Source organism: Canis aureus, chromosome 13 (genome assembly GCF_053574225.1).
Source record: "Canis aureus isolate CA01 chromosome 13, VMU_Caureus_v.1.0, whole genome shotgun sequence".
Classification (NCBI taxonomy): domain Eukaryota; kingdom Metazoa; phylum Chordata; class Mammalia; order Carnivora; family Canidae; genus Canis; species Canis aureus.
In genome coordinates this window covers 52364398-52387664 of record NC_135623.1, presented here as the reverse complement: position 1 = coordinate 52387664, position 23267 = coordinate 52364398, and the positions used below count along the sequence as shown (strand labels likewise).

At 36.2% G+C, this 23267-nt stretch overlaps 1 long non-coding RNA gene across 1 annotated transcript; it reads left to right on the top strand.

The window, feature by feature from the left end:
• Nucleotides 1-98: 98 nt before the first annotated feature.
• Nucleotides 99-19220, top strand: LOC144282515 (uncharacterized). The gene is made up of 3 exons (XR_013350985.1): nt 99-525; nt 7081-7190; nt 19053-19220. It is a non-coding gene; the product is annotated as an uncharacterized LOC144282515 (long non-coding RNA).
• Nucleotides 19221-23267: the final 4047 nt, after the last annotated feature.

Genomic DNA, 23267 nt, shown 5'->3' with positions numbered 1-23267 from the left:
ATATAGTGTTTGGTATGAACCATGGTTTCAGGCATTCACTGGGGATCTTGGAACATATCCCCCACACGTCAGGGGTGATGACTGTATGCAAGAAAAGACACTTTTCTTACATGGGATGGGACTCTCATTATTGCCACAGGTAGGCCCCATCTGATATGTTGTTAGACTAAAATGACAATGGCTGACCTAGTCTTAAAATATCTGTGATGGTTGCACTTTTGAATGAAAATAGGCACAGAAGACATTCTTGTGGTGGGAGGTGGTCATCATATCATTTTCTCAATACAGTTTTTAAAGCAGCAAAAACCCAGCTATATGCATTTAAGATTAGGTTGAAAAGGTCAGTCAGCACACAGAGGCTTTTGCCTGCCAAAGGTGAAAGCTACTGGAAGATCAATTTGAGTTATCAAATTGCCTCATTTTATCTGAATATTAGCTTAGGGGCAGGTTATGGTATTAGCTTATAAATGGGGCATAAAGCCTGTTGTGAAGCCAGAGAAATTCATTCTGTAGAGGAAATGCTAGGTAAGTAAAATGTCGACTCCTTGCCCATAGTATATACGTATTTTTAAAATTTTTAATCAATGTACTGACTAAACATTTTTCATGTGGCAATTTGTCAAAACTGCCTAAATGTGAAGACACTTACATCAGTAGAAATTATTTCTCTTTTATTTATTTTAGCACTGCTATTACTACTTATTAAATGTCGGTCATTAAATCTCAAATGTTTTAAATTCTAGATAAAAAGAAATTTTATTTTTTTGGTGGTTATTTTCATGTATTTTTAACATGGTGAATAGACATTTGAGATAAATGGTAAATATTCCATTTTTTTGCCTCAAAAACAGTAAAATGTATTATATATATGAATATAACAGTTTGAGTGATAAACAACAAAAATGATAATCAGTGTTTAGTAGGATGGCATGTGTTTTGAGTTATTAAATTTCTATATATAGTATTAAATAAAAAGAAGTATTTCTGTCTCCATAATTAAAAAAAAAAAGAGTCAGACAGCCACTATGAGTGGCTTTTCAGTTTTCAAACATTTTGTTATAGAACATGGTTGTTTTCTTTGTCTCTCTGACTGCAGAGATGACTCAAGATATACCCATGCTGTGGCCCATGAATCCTTCCTTTTATCTTCAACTTAGACACACCTAGTCAGGAAGAGAAAAGGTTGAGGCAGAGGAGAGAGAGGGAGAATGTGCAAATGGAAATGTCCAGAAATTAAACAGGATTAAATAGAACCAAAGAATGTGAACTGCTTACTTTCAATTTTTATACCTGGAGAATGGCAAAAATAGTGTTTGGAATACATTATTAAATTGAAAAAACTCAGAATTGTTTGCTTATGGAGGAATCCCTTTAATTATGAAGAAAGTACATAGTTTCTATATGATAGGTTTCTATTTGTTGGCTTCTATTTAGGAAAATCATCTTTTGGCACAAGGGGAGAAGCCTAGACATGGCAATAAAAAGAACTGCCTCTTTTGCATTGTTTGGAGTTCATCTAAGCATAAGGAGGAATATCAAAGACAGAATCTTTTTCCCAAAGTCATTCGCCTCTGCTGTAGGAGACTGCTGCCTTGTCATAACTCCTGGATATGTTTAGTGTTAGTGGATTTGCTACAACTTTCATTGAAATCATTCATTCATTCATTCATTCATTCATTCATTCATTTATATATTTATTCATTTGTTAATTCATACAGCAATTATTAATTGAGCAGTCTGTGAGGCAAATGTCCTACTCTCTGGAGATATACTGGTAAACAAGACAGACAAGGACCTTGCTCTTAGGTTGCTTATATTAGATGGGAGACAGACAGAATTCAGCTAAACAAACAAATGAACAAGCTACTTCAGATAGTGAAGAAAAAAGAGCTGCAAAGACAGAGATTGCCTCGTCGTTGTATATGTGTGTGGGGTGGGGGGAGGGAGAATGGTGACCTGGGAAAGCAGGTCTGAGGGTGATGCATAAAGTGAGTCATGAGTGACAAGTAGAAGCAAACCATGTATCGAACCTGGGAGCGGAGTGTTCTGGGCAGAGGGAGCCACAAGGTGAAGAGCCCCAGTAGAACAAGCTCGTTTTCTTTGAGGAACAGAGAGAAGGTTGGTGTGTTGGAGAAGAGGGATCATAAAATGGAGTGCTGGGAGGCAGGGTTCAAAGGAAGGCATGGCCTTATCACCTATCATGTCGGAGGCTAGGCTTTATTTTATGTTGTACATATACACTGTCTATTTTGTGTTTTGTCATTTTAGCATCAACACAAACAGTTGTAGTATGAAAAATCTGCTGTGTTGGTAGTTTCTTCTATTCCGTGAAAAAATAATCCATTTAATCAATTTTTCTCTTACTGAATTGATTTTAAAAATTATTGATCAGGTAGGCAAAGCCTTTGGTTTTGACTGATGCTGAAGAACATAAGAAAAAAAGGAAGTATACGTGTATTTTAAAACTTAATGCAACACCACAAGGAAACCATAAGGCTAGGAGGTGGCTCTTCTTTAGCTCCATTGAACTTTAGGCGTGCCCTTTAGCCAACTCACATGAGCCAAATAAAACATGAGGCTTAGCACACCTTGCACAAGAATATTGGAGAATCTATAACTTCAACACGTGTGATTCATATTCTCATGATGGAATTGCCATTAAACTTTGAGGCAAGTGAAATATGGACGAGAGCCCAAGAAAGCTCGAGTATGGACATGTCCTAAGAAAGCATGTTCTCACTAGTCATAGAGAAGTTCAGAGGAGGAGCTGAGGTCAGCCTACTATATGCTAATCAGTTAACAGCATAAGCCCAGAGCTGATCAGGGGACAGGCTTTTGGGGATTTAAAAAAAAAGTACCTTATTTTTTATAAAATCTTATTATAAAATCTCTCTGACTACAAAGGCTTAGAGAGCAAGGTGTGATGACTTTATTTGAGGATGATGTGAAATTTTATCTTCATTTTCCTCAAAGTAGATTATATTCCTCTTTTTTCTTTCTTGTTGACAATTTATGAAAAATCCAGGGAGTTTGTAGGGTTTAATAAAAGGATGTATCTCACACTTTGAGAGAGGCAAAAGTAATCTTTTCCTAATAACCTTTTACTTGTTCCATTTAACTTTCCAAACACTTGATCAACAAATTTTAAGTGACAAGCTCCATAGCAAAATCCACCTTCAATACTATTATGAAGCATTGCTCTGTAACGTGTGGGGCAGAGAGCGTTCTGAATTACAGTCCAACATGGCACACTGATGACCATGTTCCACATGAGGACATTTTGGTGGATTCCCTATGGGAAGATGGTGAGGAATGGTGGCTAATATACAGGCCTAGCTATCTGTGTGAGCTCAGACAAATTCCCCAGACTTGCTGAGGAGCCTCTATTTTGACATTGGCAAAATGGTAATAGTACCTATCCAAAAGGTTCTGTAAATTTAAACTGGGTTATGTGTGCATGATGCTTGTAAATAGAAACTACTTGAAAAAGGGCAGCTGTTACTGCTATTCCATATGAACATAATTAGTTGCCGATACCACTGACGAAAAATCTTGAGGTCTTTGGTAGAGAAAAATAGCTTTTTTCTTTCTGACCTCCTTGTCTTTATTCCTCTTTTTTTTTAAAAAAAAGATTTTATTTATTTATTCATGAGAGACACAGAGAGAGAGGCAGAGGCAGAGGCGGAAGGAGAAGCAGGCTCCCCTGTGGGGAGCCTGAAGTGGGACTCGATTCCAGGACCCCAGGATCATGACCTGAGCCAAAGGCAGACCCTCAACCACTGAGCCATCCAGGCATCCCTCCTTTTCTCTTTCTAAGGTGAAATCTCTCTGCTTCTGTATTCATTAAAAAATAATTTCACATTTTAAATGGGGAGCTTCAGGCACATCTAACTTCTCACTGTGTGGGCTTTCCAATGTAGTGCAAATCAGTCAAGACATTGCTTAAAGATTGATAATGTAATTGACTAGTGCTGTTTTATTACTTCTAAATTTGGAATCTCAAAGGCAGATATGATAATTAATACACATGGTTTTCAGAAGAATCAAATAAACAATTTATTTTAAAAATTTTTATCTCACAGATAAAAGTGATTCAGAAGGATCTGGAAACACTTTTCTCTCAAGGCCTGGGGCTAATTTTCTCAGTCAGACATGTGAGAATCTTTCTCTTTTCATTTTGCAAGATTACAGCAGCTCTATATGCTAAACTTGTCTGATAAATAACCAGGTAAATCTATGATCCTAGGAAAAATGAGTGAATATCTGCCAAACATAGTCCAATTTACAACAATGATTAAAAAGCATGTGATAGAAGACATATGTCCATGGGCCTTGCCCTAAGGAAAAAGTACAAATGTTCAACAGATCAAGCCTACCTTTCCAGTCTCATATTTCCAGCCCTGCTTTTTGTATATGTTCTTATCTGAGGTGTCTAGGATGGTTGGGTGCTATCCTCCAAGTGTGCTATGAAAGTTTCCACCTCCTCCTTTTATGGACAATGGAAAGGAGGGAGTTCAAGTCACCAGATTCTTGGTTTGTAGCAAGAAGTAGTATGGGCTAGGCTGGAATCTGAACCCAGGAGGTCAATATGGCCTGAGACAGCAATGAGGGATATTTTAGGGGGGATGGTTTCAATTTCAATAGAGTTTGGGATTTTGATGAAGTCCAGAGGGTTCATGCAAAGGATTCCAAAGTAAGGCCTAGCCCTTGCTCCAGATACAGTACCTGCCAACTGGTAGGCACTCAAAAGATGTCTGTTAAGAGATTTGAGTATTCTTCTATGACCACTGTAGAACTCCTACACTGCTATCACCCCAGTCTGAGCCATTTATCACATGCAGTCAGAGTTTTGAGATAGTTGCCTGATTGTCTTCCAATTTTCATCTTTGCTTCTCCTGAGTCTGCTCTTGCACTCCCCTGCTCAAAACTTCTAATTATTTCCCTTCTCACTAGGAGGAAAGCCCTCACAGTGGTTCCCAAGGCCCTACATGATCTGTCCCTCGTTTTCTCTCTTTCCATACAGGTTGACTTCCTCTCCACCTCAGCCACACTGGCCTTCATATTGTGCCTTGACTGTGTCATTCCTCCAACACACCATTCATACTCTAGCACAAGCACTTCTCTCAACCTGCATGATAGTCCCAAGATTCACATGATTTATTCCTTTGCTTCTATCAGGGCTTCGCTAAAATGTCTCTCCCTAAGAGGCCTTCCTGAACATCTTATCTAAAATTGTACTTTTCCAGCACATTCCTCTCTTCTGCTGCTGTTGTTCTCCATAGTAGTTTGCACTCTTTGACAGATATTTTAGTTTTTATTTGCTTGTGGTCTGCTTCCTTCAGTGGAGTGTAAGTAAGCTTTATGAGGGTGACCATTCTTGCTGTTTTGTTTGCTTTAGCACTAAAAATAGTTCCTGTGCATTGTAGGTCCTCCATCGATTTGGTCAATCAATGAATGAAGCTTTCACCATCCTTCCTCATTAAAGTGGTTTCTTTCTCCTTTATTTTCCCATGGCACCTTCTCTATTTTGTTGTGCATATCATATTCTGGCAGTATAGACTCAATCTGTGTATTGCTTATCTCTCCTCCTAGGATGGGGGCCCAGTGCTGAATATTGCATGTGCTTAATACATTCTTTTATGAATTGAATGTATGCTCTTGGAAACATAATATTATCTCTTTACTTTTTTTTCCGCTGGCCTACTGTTGTCTCACATTAAAAATCAATCACTTCTTGGGGCACCTGCATGGCTCAGTTGGTTGAGCATCTGCCTTTGGCTCAGGTCATGATTCCAGTGTCCTGGGATCAAGTCCCACATCAGGCTTCCTGTTCAGTGGGGAGTCTGCTTCTCCCTCTTTCCACTCATGATCTCTGTCTCTTACAAATAAATAAATAAAAATCTTAAAAAAATATCAACCACTTCTTGTATACTAGTTGTATTCTCGCTGTTTATGTGAAAGCCCATCTAATGCAACATCATGTGTCAACTAGACATCCATTTTTAAAAAGACATTAAAAATATGGAAGGTTGGGTAAATGTTAATAACTGTTATTACACAGATAAAATATGTATAATTATACTTTAATTATAAATTTTAATTTAATTATACTTGTAAAAGAGTAATGAGCTTAATAATCAAAAAAATTTGAGGCGCCTGGGTGGCTCAGTTGGTTAAGTATCTACCTTTGGCTCAGGTCACAGTTCTGGGCCTGAGTTGGGCTCCCTGCTCAGCAAGGAGTCTGCTTCTCTCTCTCTCTCTCTTTCTCTCTCTCTCCCCCTCTGCCCCTCCCACCTCTCATTCTCTCTCTCTCAAATAAATAAATAAAATCCTTTAAGAAAACACTTTTGATCCAGTAACCTGAACTTTAAACAAGGAGCTTCTTATTGAATATCTTGGTGAAAATCCTTAAAAAGAAATCCTCTATTAGTTTTAGTAGATTGGCTTAATTGGGTATCATATGCTACAGTTTATACCATCTGCTATTTGTTTCCTGGACCAGAATTATACTGCTAAATTACAAATTAATCTACAAGTTCTTACATTATGACACAAATTACTATGTAATGATACAATTTCCATTAATAATCTACAAAGTATGTTTTGCATAGATACCAATTAGAGATTAGCAATTTGTTAATTATGTTATAATTGGCTTTTTTGTTACTATGGAAGTTTTGTAACAAAAGTTAACCTCTTAAAATCTGGGGACAAGTTATATAATATTTTAAAATATTACAAATTTAGGGAAAAGGTGCTATTTCCTCTTGGGAGCTGAAAAGAAAATTTAAATAAATTATTAATATCAGAAAACAAATCATTGGGAAATTTTTGGAAAAGAAGATGAAAAAGAAATTTTGGTTGGTTAAATAAATGTTCCAGAGAAATAGGTGGAATGACAGGATGAAAAATTAAAGGACTTCAGAAACATAATTTTTAGCAGAATGGAGCATAGATATGTCAGTAATGGAGGAGGATGTTAATTCCACTTCAGTGTCAATTCTAAATGACGAATTTCAAGAACAACTTGGAGAGGAAAAAATACAAAAGAATTTATTAAACTGAATATTCTATTTGCAGATTCAGGTTCATGGTCATCTAACTTGAATATGAAATAAAAGGATATGCCTCTCTTGTTGAAACGTATCCAATTGCAAGAAAGTTTAACAGCCCTTCCAAAAAAAATATAGGTAAGAATATTTTAGAAATGATTATACTCAGTTTCTTCCAAATGTTGGAAATGGTTAGATTATAGTATTCTATATCGATTTTTTTTCTCTATTACAAATACTTGGGGGATAGGAAAAAAAAATTCACTAATGAAAGAAAATGTGCAATGATTGTCAGCTTTTATTACATATTCTTAGTAAACATGAAAAAAGTAAAATGCACATTAACAGTAATGTAAGTATTCAAAATTGAAATCTTGTAGAAAAATGTTATAACTCTTGGTGCTAACAGAGATTACTCAGAAAGAGAAAAATATTAGCATTCTATGACTGTCCTGTTAATATGCATGGTTCAGTTTTTGGCAAGGCTAGGTATAGCATCAGAGAATTATTCGAAAACCTTAATGGAACAATGGTGACTTGCTGTATTTTTAAGAAACTACAGCAGAATTTTATAATACCTTGGAAGACATATACACAGAATACAAACATTTGCAACATATCATTCTTCTTAGGGGATGGGATACAAAGCCAAATTATAAAATTATAGCAGAATTGTTTGGATAATAAGTGTAAAACACAACTTAATTATTTTAGATACAATTCCTGATATATGCCAAATAGAGTAAAGAGCAATTATTATTAGATTTGTGGATTATAGAGATGCATGTATTTCCATATGTGAGTTCTTGGGTTGGAATTTTTCCATGTAAGTTAAATAACTAAAGATTTATGTACATTTCTTCTAGAATACACACCTTAAAAAAACAATTTTAAAGACAAAAATAATTTGAGAATCTTCATAGACCCCTCTGGGATTACCCTCATGTCTTAAGGACAAATAACATAAGTATATATAGAAGACAACAGATTGTACAAAAGAATCTATAATTCTTTTATCTGTGCATTCTTTAAACTTTAACAATACAGTTAAAAAATATTTTTGACACTACTAAATTTTAATTATCGTTTAAGAACTAATGAACTACTTTTCAACTTCAGCCAAACATTGAATTGTATTTATAACACATTTACTGAATACAGAAAAATCTTTTTTTTTTAATTTTTTTATTTATTTATGATAGTCACAGAGAGAGAGAGAGAGAGAGAGAGAGAGGCAGAGACATAAGCAGGCTCCATGCACTGAGAGCCCGACGTGGGATTCGATCCTGGGTCTCCAAGATCGCACCCTGGGCCAAAGGCAGGCGCCAAACCGCTGCACCACCCAGGGATCCCAAATACAGAAAAATCTTAAAAGCCTTCGTCAAATATGTGATGGAGATGTCAACTGGTAACATTATGTCGCTAAAAACTGTGTTAGAAAGCAGAGTGTGGTGCTCTTTCGGAAATTGCTGATGATGTAATAAGAAATACCTAAATACCTAAATATATCGATAGATATATTAATGGTATAGACTTGCAAAGAATAATAACATGCAGCAAATATAGATCAGAATAATACAAAATAGTAATATATAGCAATAGTGTCATAATATGACCATTACTACTAATATGTAATAGTGATACAATAGGACTATGATTTTAAAAATTTTTTCAGTATTAGCAAACTATCACAGAGGAGCACTGAATAATAATGTATAGAATTGTTGAATCAGTAACACACCTGAAACTAACATAACACTGTAGGATAATGATGCTAGAATTAAAATGTTTAAAAAGTTAAGAAGCTTAAAAAAAAGAAAAAGATTATTACAGCCTTTTTAGAGTTCTAGGTCAGGGGTTTGCAAAAGGATTAGATCATAAATATTTTAGACTTTGTGGGCCATATGGTCTGTTCAATTAATCAACTCTACCATTGTAGTATAAAAGCAGCCATAGATCCCACATAAGCAAATGAGTTTGGCTGTGTTCCAATAAAATTTTATTTATGGATGCTGAAATTTTGGTTTCATAAAATTTTCATGTGTGATGCAATACTATTCTTTTAACATGGTTCTAATCATTTAAAAATGCAAGAGCCATTCTTAGCTCATGGGCTGCACAAAAACAGATGGTGGATCAGATTCAGCTTGTGAGCCATTGTTTGCTAACTTCTGTTCTAGATGACATATATACTTTGAAAAATTGTACAAATGAATTACTACAAGTACATACAAATTTACAATTGAAATTGACTTATGAACATGGTAAAGATTAACAGATGGAACATCATCGTGTAGCCTTAATTCACCCCAAAGACTTACCTGGTTCTCAGTTTATATTTAAATCCGCCAGGGGCAGTGCAGAATTTATTCTCCAATCAAAAACTTATTAAACATAGTTTTAGGCCTTATAGTATTGCAAAAAATGTAGTCTAACCAAGTGGCCATTTTTATGGAATGAAACATAGTTACAAATAAAGATTAAAATTGCTGTAATAAATTTATTTGACAAGAAAGCATGTTGTGTAATTATTTTAAACAAAGTATTAAATTGAAATTAGTTGGCATTCTTAATTTTTACATTTACAATTTTGAATTTTTATTGTTTTACATTCAGCAATTTGATTTGTGAATTTAATGAAGAATGACTTCGCCTTTGTTGTAGTTACTATAACTAAGAAATATATACTATACTGACTTAAATCTTTTACATGAGGAAGAGATGTCTTTTTGTAGTTTGTATGGAGACTCTGTGTGGACTGAAGGCGACAGACCTTGTTGATAGGGGTGAAGAACTGCACCCATGACAGTCCTAAGGGAGAGAGATTACAAAGATGAACGAGACTTGGCTTTTGCCTCTCAGGAGCTTCTGAGCTAGTCTGGAGCTGGATGTTTTTCTAATATTTATTTATTTTTAGTCCTAATATTTATTTAAAAGCAATACTCTGGTTACTGGTTGCCCCCCACCCCCATTGTTTTGTGGCAGTGGCTTAATGCCTGGGATTTTACTTTAAAAAGACAGCAGTATAAAAGAGGATGAAAAATGAAAGTCACTCAGTCTCAGAGTATGCTGTAATGTGTAAATGCTGCACTGTAAGTTTTTAATTGTTTATTCTACCTCCTATCATTAGCAGCATGAGGGTAAAGAGAAGCTTCACCGACCCTATTTGGATTAGCCTTATATTTTAAGGACAAAGATTAGTCAAGTTCACAACTTGTTATTTTTGACAGAACCTTTCAGCTCTATGATCAGCAAAAATGTAAACTGAAGATGTCTTTAAGTACAAAAAGAAATTCCTCAAAGCCAAAAGCTCATTGGCTTTTAGACAAAAATATAAAATCTTCTAGAATTGTATCGTTGAACAAAACTTTTTTAAAAAAATAAACTTTGAAACCACGTAGACTGTTTGAAGATAAAAGAAGAGTTGTTTATGAGCCAGTGATGAAAGTGCGTAAAGGGCCACAGGTATTTCGCAATAGACTTCTGGAGATCTCATTAGAATTTGAAAGCACTGTGAAGAAAGGAAGTTCTTTAATGTAAAAGGTTGGCTGAGCTTTAGTGAGGTGAGTCACATCTGGAAGCAAGGATCTGAGAGAAGTTCTTGCCCTGGTGGTGGTGTGTAGACTGATAGGAGTCAGTACTGTATGTCAATCTAGTTGTGGGTTCTTATTATAAACCTTTGAAAGCATGAGTATATAAAAGGCAGAGACCCAATGCAACCATCCCTTTTAAATCTTTTACATGACCTCTGTATTTTTCTGTATATTTGAAAGATTTTTTTTTTTTCTGTTTCGGAATTTGAATGATAAATAACTCAATGATAGAATATCTAGTCTGACAATTGGTCTGTAGGTATCTTAGCTCTACCTCGGTAAATTCATTTTCATATAATATAATGGACTTGTTAACTCTTACAGGAGTAAAGACCAATGTGTACTAAGCAAAGTAGATGTTATTTGTTTTTTCTTCCCATAGAAATGCCATAAACTATTCTTAAAATATGTTCTTCTATAAAACTCCATGTAATTGCAAAAGGAAATGCTGAAATAAAGCTAAAGGATGGAATAAAATAGAAAATGAATAAACATTTAACATCGAAATAGTAAATTGAGTATACTACTGATAGGATTTATTTAAAAACTGGTTCTAAATGATAAGAAAAGAGAAAATATTAGTTGAGATTAGGAATACAAAAGATCATTTTAAGATGTACTTTAAATCATTTCTTCATTACCATTCCCAGTTTATTAATTAATTTGGTATCAAGTTAAATGATTAATTATAAATTTGATAACAAAACAAAAAAGCACAAGAAATAAGGAACACAAACTAGAGAAAAAGAAAATTGACAACTGTTCTTGAATATTGTAAAACTGTCAATTCCAAGTTTTCAAAATATATGTTTTGAAATATATGTTCTTTGGAAAATACACTTTTCTAAAATGTTACCTGATTTTTTTTAAATAAAACGTATAGTTTTGAAAATAAAATATAGTTTTAAATTTAAGCCTATGAACAGTATCAAATTATAAAAGAAAAAGGAAACTTACAGGTAAACATTAAGGATAAAATGAAACTGCAGAAAAGTTAGCAAGCAAAATATAGTTATATAGAAGATGAATAATATCCTCTATTTGAATGGAGGTACTGCAATAAACTGAGGCTCCTGTGTGACAAAAATAACGGTTATCGATTAACAAGAGAGAAAACAAAAGTCCACAATTGGAGCTTAGTTGACCTGAGGAAGGTTTTCGATAAAATTTGCCATCTTTTCTTGATTAAGTTACTATGCACACAAAATAGTTTTTAATAGTATGTTTTTCAAATGGAGAAATATTACATTCACTTCAGAAATACTGAAGCTGTTTCCTTGAACCAGGAGCAAGATGAGGATCTGTCCTGCCACCATTGCTATTTAGCATAACATTCATTTCATCCATTTCCAATTTAACTTTTTGAAAAGACAACAGAATCATACATAAAAATAAGGAGAAAAATATTTTAGAAATAACTTTCTTATAAAAATACACATATAAATTAGAAAGTCATAGAAATTATGGAATTAACCAACACTATTCAAAGTAACAAATTTAGCAAATTTTCAGATTGGAAGGGAGCTCTGGAAGCATTGCACATTAATTACTATTTAGCTATTACTTAATTTTATATATAAAGATAAAAATATTAAGTATGTGGGTATTAATCTTGGCACCTCGAGATTTATAAGATTATAAGCCCCAACGAGAAAAACAGAGTCTGTACTGAAGGTTTATTTATTTATTTTCTTTATTTATTTATGATAGTCACACAGAGAGAGAGAGAGAGGCAGAGACACAGGCAGAGGGAGAAGCAGGCTCCATGCAGGGAGCCCGACGTGGGATTCGATCCCGGGTCTCCAGGATCGCGCCCTCGGCCAAAGGCAGGCGCCAAACCACTGCGCCACCCAGGGATCCCTGTACTGAAGGTTTAAAGGCTAGTTTGCATAGGTGGCCTGTAGTCCTGGCTCCTGAAACCCACTCATATATGGTTTCAGAGCTTCTCTTCTTTTTTTTATATTCCCATATATTTCTTTCTAGTCATACATATAATAGCACAAGTATTGAGGTATTGACCATTTTTTATTTCATATACTTATTCTAGTATATAGTTTTATACAGTTCTATGTTCACGTATCTATATGCTTACTTATTGCTATATATTTTTTCATTTGAGTAAAGTTGGCACACAATGTTACATTAATTTCAGGTGTATAACTTAGTGATTTGACAAGTTTATAACTATGCTATGTTCACCATAAGTGTAGCTACCATCTATCCCATTAAATTGCTATTACAATAAATTGCTATTACAATGTTGTTGATCGTATTCCTTATGCTATTCCTTTTATTCCCATGGCTTATTCATTCCATAACTGGAAGCCTGTGTCTCCCAAGTCCCCTTCACGCATTGTGTCCAGCCTCCTACCCCCTGCCCCTTCTAACAACCATCAGTTTGTTCTCTGTATTTATACAGACATTCTCTCCTTTTGAGTTTCCAGCAATTTCAGTTTTTAATTCTGGGCTTCCTATTACAAATTAAAATTTGTAGATCTTATCTAACTAGAAATTCTTGGTAATTACAAGCAACATTCTTATCTTTCTTTATCGTTTTCTCTGAAGAAAAATAGTAAGGATCTGGCTTTAAATCAGCTCTGCTGCCTTTTTTGTAGCTTAGTCTACTTAAAGGTAGTAACTTCTTTCATAAAGAAAAACAAAAAAAATGGCAAAGATACCAAAATTTCTATGGTTAGTATATAGAAGCTGTTCATATTGGTTAAAGTTTATGTGGAATAATTTATAGGCAAAGTTATAAAAATGTTTTAAAAGGAGATACGTGTTCCTGATTTACTACATATGATTTTTTTCTTGCTACATATGATTTTAAAACCCAATTTACAAAGTGACAGGTATTAGAACCTCATGTCAGTTTCAGCTCCTGCATGTAAAGAGCTTGGAGGTTGTCATTATACTACAAGAAAAAGTTGAACAAATTGAAAATCAGTGACTGCTTGACTCATGATGGAATTGAGGTCACAGGGCAAAACACCATGTCCAAATCTGAGACACAGAGGAATTCAAAGTCCCAGCTAAGATCTGCCCACCTAGACAGAGGCCACTGGAGGCATGAACTTAAATAGTAATTCTGATGAATTGCTGGAGGCTGAGTGTGCAGTAGTCTGAGAGTGAAGCCACAAGGATTTTACCTTTGGAATGGTACCAGATGTTTATACTGAGCAACCAAGAAAATCTCCCTGTGCCCCTGGTAGGGAGGGAAGGGTAACAGTAAACATTGTGAAATGCCTGTACCCCAGAAGAAAAGATTCACATAGTGCTATATCTCACATGGGGCAAGGGCATTTCTCCTGCTCTACTCCTGTGTAGCCTCCTTTCTCCCCTCCTTTATGCTGATATAAATAAATAATTGAATTAATACATAAAAGGAAGAGAAGAGACAAATCTCCCATGCTGAAGAATATCAAATAACCTACCTAGACACTGTGCCCTCAGAGAGGTGGAGTATAATTCCTAACTCCTTAAGTGTGGGTTGTGTATAGTGATTTCCTCTCCAAAAGGACAGTGTGGAAAAGGGGAGAAAAGATAACTTTACTATGGAAGAAATCTGACAAACACTGCTCCATCCAGGTGATTAGTTAAGGTCAACATCAATAGTGATGAGCCATGATGATAGTAGGTACTCCTGATAGGATGGAACGAAAAATGGCACTTTACCTCTGTGATTTTCTTCCCGAAAACCTAAAACACCAGTCTCATCATGAGAAAAAACACCAGACAAATCCCAATTGAGGGATATATTAGTCAGCTTGCACTGCCGTAACAAGATACCATAGACTTGGAGGCTAAAACAACAGAAATTTAGTTTCTCACAGTGCTAGAGGCTAGAAGTCTGGGATCAGGGTGCCAGCATGGTCAAGTCCTGGGCAAGCTCTCTTCCTGGTTTGCAGATGATGCCTCCTTTTTGTGTCTTCACATAGCAGAGAGAGAGAGCTTTGGTGTCTCTTCCTATTCCTATCGGAGTGCCAGCCCAAACATTAGAACTCCATCCTTATATCCTCAGTTCCTCACACACCCTTGCTCCAAATACAGTCACATTGAGGGTTAGGATTTCAACATATGAATTGTGGGTAGGCATAATTCAGTTCTTGGAAAGGGATACTCTATAATGTATGTGATCACTACTCCTCAAAAGTATTGAAGTTATCAAAGAAAAAAAATAAGTCTGGGAAACTATTACAGTCAAAGAGGAGCCTAAGGAGACATGATGATAGAATGTAATCTGGTACTCTGGATGGCATCCTGGAATAGAAGAAAGGACATTAGGGAAAATTTTGAGAAATCTAAAATAAGTATGGATTTTAGTTAATAATAGATCGATACTGGTTCCTTAATTATGACAAATGCAACCTACTAATGTAATACTTTAGTAATAGGGAAAACTAGATAGGGGCATTTGGCAATTTCATACTATCTGTAATTTTCTGTGCATCTAAATCTGTTCTAATAAATAAGGCATATTATAAATAAGCTATGTATTTTGACTAAAAAGAGAAAACATAATTACATTGAAATTTCAGAAGAACTCATAAACTATTTTAAGAGAATGAAAGGTGAAAGATCAGAAACACTAGAACACAGAGAATGGCATCACACTAATCACTAAATATAGCGGGGACAACTGGGAAATGGTATAGAAAAGAACTGAATGGGGGCATCTGGGTGGCTCAGTGGTTGAGCATCTGCCTTCGGCTCAGGTCATGATCCCAGGGTCCTGGGATCGAGTCCCACGTCAGGTTCCTCACAGGGAGCCTGCTTCTCCCTCTGCCTGTGTCTCTGCCTCTCTCTCTGTATCTCTCATGAATAAATAAATAAAATCTTGAAAAAAAAGAACTGGATGACTGATAAATGTGCCTCATATTGCAATAAAAAATTCCAGATTTATCAAAAAGAAAAGCACTGAAAGACTTAAAAAAGACACTACACTACACACTTATTCTAACGTTGTGTTTTTTACCTGACCTTGATATTTTACATCCATTTAGATTTTCCCTTTTTCTAATTTCCTAATTCTAATTCTATTTTGACCTTATTATACTATGCATATTCCTTTGTAAATTTTTTCTACCACCTTTTGGTACAAGACAAGAAATTTATAATTAGAAAATAAATTCCTAACCACTGAAGAAACCCAAGGATTTTATTATGGATAAGATGGAAAGTTCTGATGTGGCCATCCCATTTTTTTTCTGACTTATTCCAAGCTGTTTATTTGGACAAACCATACAATAGCCCATATAGAGGTAAGAACTAGTGACAGCACAATTCATTTCAGGCTAGCCCAAACTGCTCCCAATTTGATCGACCTCTGAACCCTCAACAACAGGACGAAAAAATGATAGATAAAATTTGTAGCAAAATCTATATGCTATGTATGAGGAAAAAACCATGTAATTTAAAATAATATAGGAGTTATAAACATGCTGCACAAATTTATATAAGTGTTTCATACTAATACTAAAAGCCAATTCAAAATGGAGATGAGAGGATAGTATGTAGACTCACAAGAAAATAAAAAATAAGGGGAAAATAAATCAGCCTGTGACAAAAATTGAGGGTATGGATTCTAAAACAGTGTTTGGGCTCCATTTTATACTTATTTAAATACCATTAATCAATAATTATAGCAAAACACAATGGCAGTTGGTGGGCTTGAGAAAGGCACAATTATGAAGAGCTACTAGCATTGTCAATTGCTTTCATCCTTTTGAGAGTAGTCTGGAAAAGTTGAAGGGGAAAAAAGAAAAGGCTTTAACATTGTTTCTCCATCTTGATGTGGTGATTCCACTTCTGGGACTCTCCATTACACTGATGCTCAGAATAGGCTCTAAGGAGTCCTAGAGGTAAAGAGTGTGGGTAAGGTTAATTTGGTGGGTAAAGTTAGGGTTTAGAGTTTTCCTTTGCATTGCTCTGTGTGTGTGTGTGTGTGTGTGTGTGTGTGTTAAATTAGACTCAATTAAATTTATGTAAAAAGTTCACAAAAAGCTAAAATTTAGTTGAAGCTAGTGCTCTATGGATGTTTTCCTAAAGAGAAAAATGTAAATTATATGAAGATCTTAAAAATAGTTCAGTTTAAAAATAGGAGAAAATAAGGCAACTCCAAAAGCCAGAAAAGGGGGTGGTGGTAAACAGCAGTACTATTGCAAAGGAGCACCATAAAACTAGTCTGTGACACAAAAATGCAAGTATGAGGTTTACTTAGGTACAAAAGAATATTAGATAAAGTGAAGAAAAAGTAGAATACAAAAAAGAGAATGAACATATGATACAATGACATAAAAATGTGCTTATGTATGTACACTGACAAAAATTGGAAGATAATTTAGAGAAATATAAACATAACTTAATGTTCTTTATCCCCTTTTTCTATAAAAATGATTAAGGGCAATTTATTTACATATTCTGTAAAAATATTCTTTACATATACAGGAGAATATGGATTCTTTGGACCACTTTCTTAGATCAGTGATCCAATTAAAACTCAGTTTATTTATCTATTTTTAAAAAGATTTTATTTATTTACTTGAAATAGTGAGAGCGAATGTGTGAGAGAGATAGAGAGCACGAGCAGGGAGGGAGAGGCAGAGGCAGAGGGAGAGGGAGAGGCAGGCTCTCCACTGAGTGAGGCTTCATCTCAGGACTTTGGGATCATGACCTGACCTGAAGGCAGACGCTTAACTGACTGAGTCACCTAGGTACCCCAAAACTATCAATTTATTTATGAACAAGAACACTACACCTGTTTTCACAAATTTGTATAAAATTACTTAAAGACCTCTGACTGCGTTGACTGAATTAGGTGGCATTGTAAACTAGGTTCTCCGGACATTTAACAAGCATATGTTTGTGTACTCAGATATATAAACTACAAGACGATGAATCTTTTCCATGTGGCAGTGTTTTAGCATTTCAAAGTCAACATCCAAAGAAATACACAGATGTATATGCAGCTGGAGAACAGTCTTTTTTTCCCCTACTCATTCTGGTAATGACATTTTAATTCTCAGTTTTTGTCCGGATTGAGTTATGGATTCTAGCATGGTTTTGATGAACCATGATGTTAAGGTCTCCAGAAGGGTCTACATGGTGAGAAATTAATCTGACATTTGAAAATGATGAAACACAGTGGGGGGAAAAACTCTGAAGATAAAATAATGAAAGTTCTGGTAAAATAACAGAATAATGGTGGTAGGGGGTAAGGTATAGTCTGAAGACTTCATTCGCAGATCCAGGACAGTATCCTGCTGGAGAGGAAAGAATCAGGTCAGAGCTGCTGGCAGAGACTGCAAACTCTTCATGGAGAGTAGAGAAATGTTCATTCATTCACTTACTTTCTAGCTCTATGATGGCTAATTAACTTCTCTGTGCCTTGGTTTCCTCATTTGTAAATGGACAAAATGATTGCACCTGTATCACAGAATTGTGAGGACTAAATGGGATTGCACATGGCAGTTAGAACAGAGTCTGTTCTAACAAATGTTAGCTGTTGTTATTATTGGCAGAAAGGGGGATCGTGGGACTTTGCTAAAGACTAGAAAATTCCATCATAAAGCTGAGAGCTCTCCAGATAATCTGGGTTACAGAAAATCTTACAGCCTGCTGAGTGGGTGCTACATTTCTACTTATTAGGGCATGCACGAGATTTGTGGAACACAACAAAAGTGCTTAGCCAAATTGCTGAAGTCATGTTCACTGAGATGCAAAAGCTGGCTACAGGCTTATATAGCATCTAAACTTTTCTTTGATATGGTTTATGAGGGTGCATGTTTGATTTGGGTTTGGACCCCTGTGACTTGAAATAAAAATTAACCCAAAGCACAAGGTTGGTCATTAGATCTGCTGATGGTGCTGTTGTCCTAAAACTGGAAAGGAGGGATGCAGGAGATGAGGTAAAGAGAATTGCTATCATTTCTTCCTTGACTTTGGATAGAAAGCAAAACAACATACAGAAATAAGCATCCGAAGATAAAGAAATCCTCAATGAAAATTAAAATAGAAAATACATTTTTTTGGCTGGCAGTTTAAATTTTACCTTGAAATTTCTGCCCACATACTATTCTTGGACAGTGAATTTGACAGTTGAGAAAGTCACAGCCAGCTCAGTGGTCGATGCCTCGGTTGAACGCAGTAAAGCAATTGTGTGATAACTGGATTGTCCCTAGCATTTATTTCTTCTTGTGATGCTCTTTATCCAAAGTCCTTTATCTGGCAATGTTGAGACTCTTTTTAATATGATTTTCCTCACCTTTTTTTTCTCAGAATTTCCAGCTTTCTTCTTCCCATGCCCTATGCTCCAGCGACTCTTCAGAAATTATTTTTCCTCTTATATGTACTGAAATATTCTACCTATGTGCTTAAAATTGTTTTTTTTTTTTTTTTTCATTGCCAGGAATACCCAGCCTTCTGCCTCATGTTGCGACATCCAGATATAAACAGTCCCACAGATGTCACTTCCTGCCTGGAGCCTTTCACATACCACCTCCCGATCCTCCCCCAAGCTGAAAGGAATAGCTGCTCTCCTCAGAACTCCCTTGAGTGATTAAACCCAACTAGTTCTATGGGCATTGACCTCTTTCTTACGTGTCTTGAATCTTTATGCTTGTGTACTCTCCCTCACTATTAATCTATCTGAGGTTAAGATTCATACCTAATTTAATAATATTCCATGAATAAGTCTTCACCTAAATAGCACCTAAATCATACCTACTGTATTAGATAGGGTGCAAAGTAAGAGAAATGAACATCGTATCATGTGTATAAATGCTCAGGCTCCTTTAAATCCCAGATCCCTTTATGGTATACAAATGTCAAGAGCTACATAATAACGCAGACTTTACAATGGAGAGGAAATGCATCCCTTATAGATTTTGTTAAGATACATAAGGACAAACTAATACTATATTTCAATTTAAATTTTCCCATTTTAGTTTTTCTTTATTCAGAAAGAGACTGGGATGTTGTATAGCATGCTTCATAATTTCTGTCTTAGTTTGTTGCATCATCTTGGGTAGTGGATAATTAGAGCTAAATATATTCAGTATAGAAAACCCAGTCACTTCTCTTTAGCTCTGCCTGTCTGAGCCACCACTGTCTTAAGGGGACACTGTACTCACCTCCTATTGGTTTCCCAGATTCCATCATTGCCCATTTATGCTTTATTCTTAGCATAGCAGCTAGAGCGATTTTTGCCTCAGTGAATCAGATCATGTCACCCTGCTCGGGTCCCTGCGGTGGCTCTTTGTTTCACTCTAGGTAAAGCCAAAGTCCTGCTCATGCTTTCAAGGCTCTTCATGATTTCACTGGTCCCATTTCCTCTTTGACCTAATTTCTTGCTACTCTCCCCATCCACGTCCTGGCTCTTTCCCTAACACACGATGCACATGCCTACTTAGGTATTTGGAGCTGGTTATTCCTCTATTTTCAGATGCTTTACCCCAAATATGTGAATGATTTGCTTCCCTACTCCTTCAAGTCTTTTTTCAAAAGTCACCTTCTCATGAGGCCTTTCTTGACTAACTCATTTAAAATTTCAGGTACTGAGAAGCCTGAGTGGCTCAGTGGTTTAGCGCCACCTTCAGCCCAGGGCGTGACCCTGGAGACCCAGGATCAAGTCCCCCGTCAGGGTCCCTGCATGGAACCTGCTTCTCCCTCTGCTTCTCCCTCTGCCTGTGTCTCTGCCTCTCCCTCTCTGTGTCTCTCATGAATAAATAGATAAATAAATTCTTTTATTAAAAAAAATTGCAGGTACTGCCCGTCTCTCCTTCTCAGCAGTCTGGATTCCCCCTTCCCAGTATTATTTTATTCCATAGCATATGTCACCTGTCACTTTTTCATACACTATATAATTTATTTAGTAGTATTTTATTGTTTCTTGTCTGTATGTCCCCCACTAATTCTAGCAAGCTCCAAGAGGGCAGGGATCTTTTATATTCACTAATATATCCCAAATGTCTGTAGCTGTGCTTGATACACAGTAGGCCCTCTGCTGCATTCAGTGAACAGAAGAGTGCTTGTAATGCTCCAGACATTGCTAATCACCATAACCCCCATTTTAATTTGAGAGGACTGAGGGTTGTAGGGTTAAAATGCCCAAGGTCACATAATTAGTCACGGAGCATAACTAGGATATGAATTAAGATGCGGTAACTTCAGATTCTGTCCTAGCACATTTCATAGCAGGGCTGGGCCTCAGCCTCTTCCACATTTATTTTAATCAACATTATTATCATTCCTGCTTTTAAGAATCAAAAAGCCCTACAACATCAGTGGTGAAAAATACTGTTTCCTATTCCCTCACCCTCCCCTTCCCCTTCCCTGGAAGAAAACACTTCAGCTGAATCTTGGTTTTGATATTTTCCCTATATTTCTTTTTTTTTTTTTTTTTAAGATTTATTTATCTGAGAGAGAGAGAGGGAGAGAAAGCGAGTGCGAGCACACACACTCACATGGAGGGGAGGACAGAGGAAGAGGGAGGGAATCTCAAGTAGACTCCCCACTGAGCAGGGAGCCTGTTGCAGGGCAGGACCCTGATGGACACTTAACTGACTGAGCCTGCCAGGTGCCTGTCTCCCATATTTCTGAACAAAATGCTACTATTTCCATTCCTTAATTTCTATTCTCTAGTTTTGTGTGTTCTCTGTTGACTTTTCACATTCAAAGGTGATGATTTTAGCCCTCTTCCCTCCCCTTTCTACAACAGATACCCAGAACCACACACACACACACACACACACACACACACATGTGTGAGCGGGTGTGCGCGCACTCCCTGTTGGCATCCTTCTTTCCTACCCCCCTGACCTCTCCATAGTTATGTTACACCTTTGGTTAGATCAATAGGAAGGTTTGTATTATTTGTACTTTATTAGTAGGTGAATGATGTGCATATGTTATTTTTTCCCTTCACTGTGTAACTTTCTATTTACCCTGGAGTTGTCTTCTATCATCTATCTATCATCTATCTATCTATCTATCTATCTATCTATCTATCTATCTATCTATCTATCATCTAAAGGTTTTATTTATTTACTCAAGAGACACACAGGGAGAGGCAGAGACAGAGGCAGAGGGAGAAGCAGGCTCAGTGCAGGGAGCCCAATGCGGGACTCGATCTTGGGACCCTCGGGTCACACCCTGAGCCAAAAGCAGATGCTCAACCACTGAGCCACTCAGGTGCCCCTGGATTTGTCTTGTTTTAGATTTGCTTAGTTATTATCATACTTATCACTCTTGACATGTAGGGCCTTTACCATATTTCTAAATTTTTTTGAGTCCTTGAATATCTGAAAATGCCTGTATTCTGTCCTGACACTTGAATGTTGGCTGCTTATAGGAATTTAGGGTGGAGATAATTTTCCTTCAGAGTTTTGAAGGCATCACTCCATTAATTTTTAGTGTTCAGTTTTTTTGTGTCATCCAAGGCTATTTTACTTTCTATGACTTTCCCCCCTTCTCTCTGGAATTGTGCTTGCTCTTCCCTTTATACCCAGAGCTGTGAAATTTCTCAGTGACATGCCTGGGTGCGACTCTATTTTCATCCCTCAGGCTGAACACTCAGACCCATGTTCTTCAGTTCTAGGACATTCTCTTGAATTTTTAAACTGATTTCCTCCTATTTTCTTTATCCTTTTTCTTCAGAAAACTTGGTATTTAGGTTTTCAGAACCTTAGTAATCCAATTGTCTTTTTTCCTTATATTTTCCGTCCTTTCTTTTTTCTTTCATTTTGTTCTGCTTTCCAAAAGACTTTCTCAACCTTACCATCTAATCTTTCTTATTATTCATTTATTAATTTATTTACTTCTATTTTTAAATGTATTGTCTAATCTTTCGATTGACCTTTTAATTCCCACTCTGGCCAGAACATGTATTCTTCTACTTATCTGGAAAGGAAATTTAGAATATTTTTCTAGAAAAAGTAGACAGTTGGCTTCCTGAAGGAAGTGCTTGGATTTTAGCTCTAAGTGGACATGTAGTAGGTATACAATAAAACACAGTGAGAGAGTTGCCCACAAGAGCTAGGCCAAGGCAAAGTAAATGTAATTGGAACTATAAACCAGAGCAGGTCTACAAATAAGCTTACCTAGGAGGCATATCTACTTGAGATACTCAATTGGACCTTCTTCCATTTCTTCTGATTATTTATTATATTGGATCCATATTCTAGGGGAGGGTTCAACCTGGAAATAGGGCTAAGTGACCTTAACTTTGAATAGAAAATGTTGTAGGTGCTGGGAGCCTGGAGGATTATTAGAATGTTAAATTTCTCTGAAGTGGACATAACCACTGTAGAATGTTCCTCGCTGCACCCTCCCCCCAAGTTTTAGAGGCAATGTCTGTAATATATTTTTCCCAGTTGCTTCAAGTTTTTCTCCCACCCCTTCTGTATTTCTTGTAAAATATAGCAGCTCACCAAAAGGATGGAGTTCAGCTGCCAATAAAATGAAACATGTCTGTAGACCCCAAGAAAGCAGCTAGTAAATATTTACATGTGCAACTGAATCTTCTAAGTGTCATATGCCCTTGATCTTTGCAGAATGCTACAACTTTTTGCTAAGAGTTTAGCATGCTATAGAGATGTGACAGCAGGCAGATGTTTAATTCCTA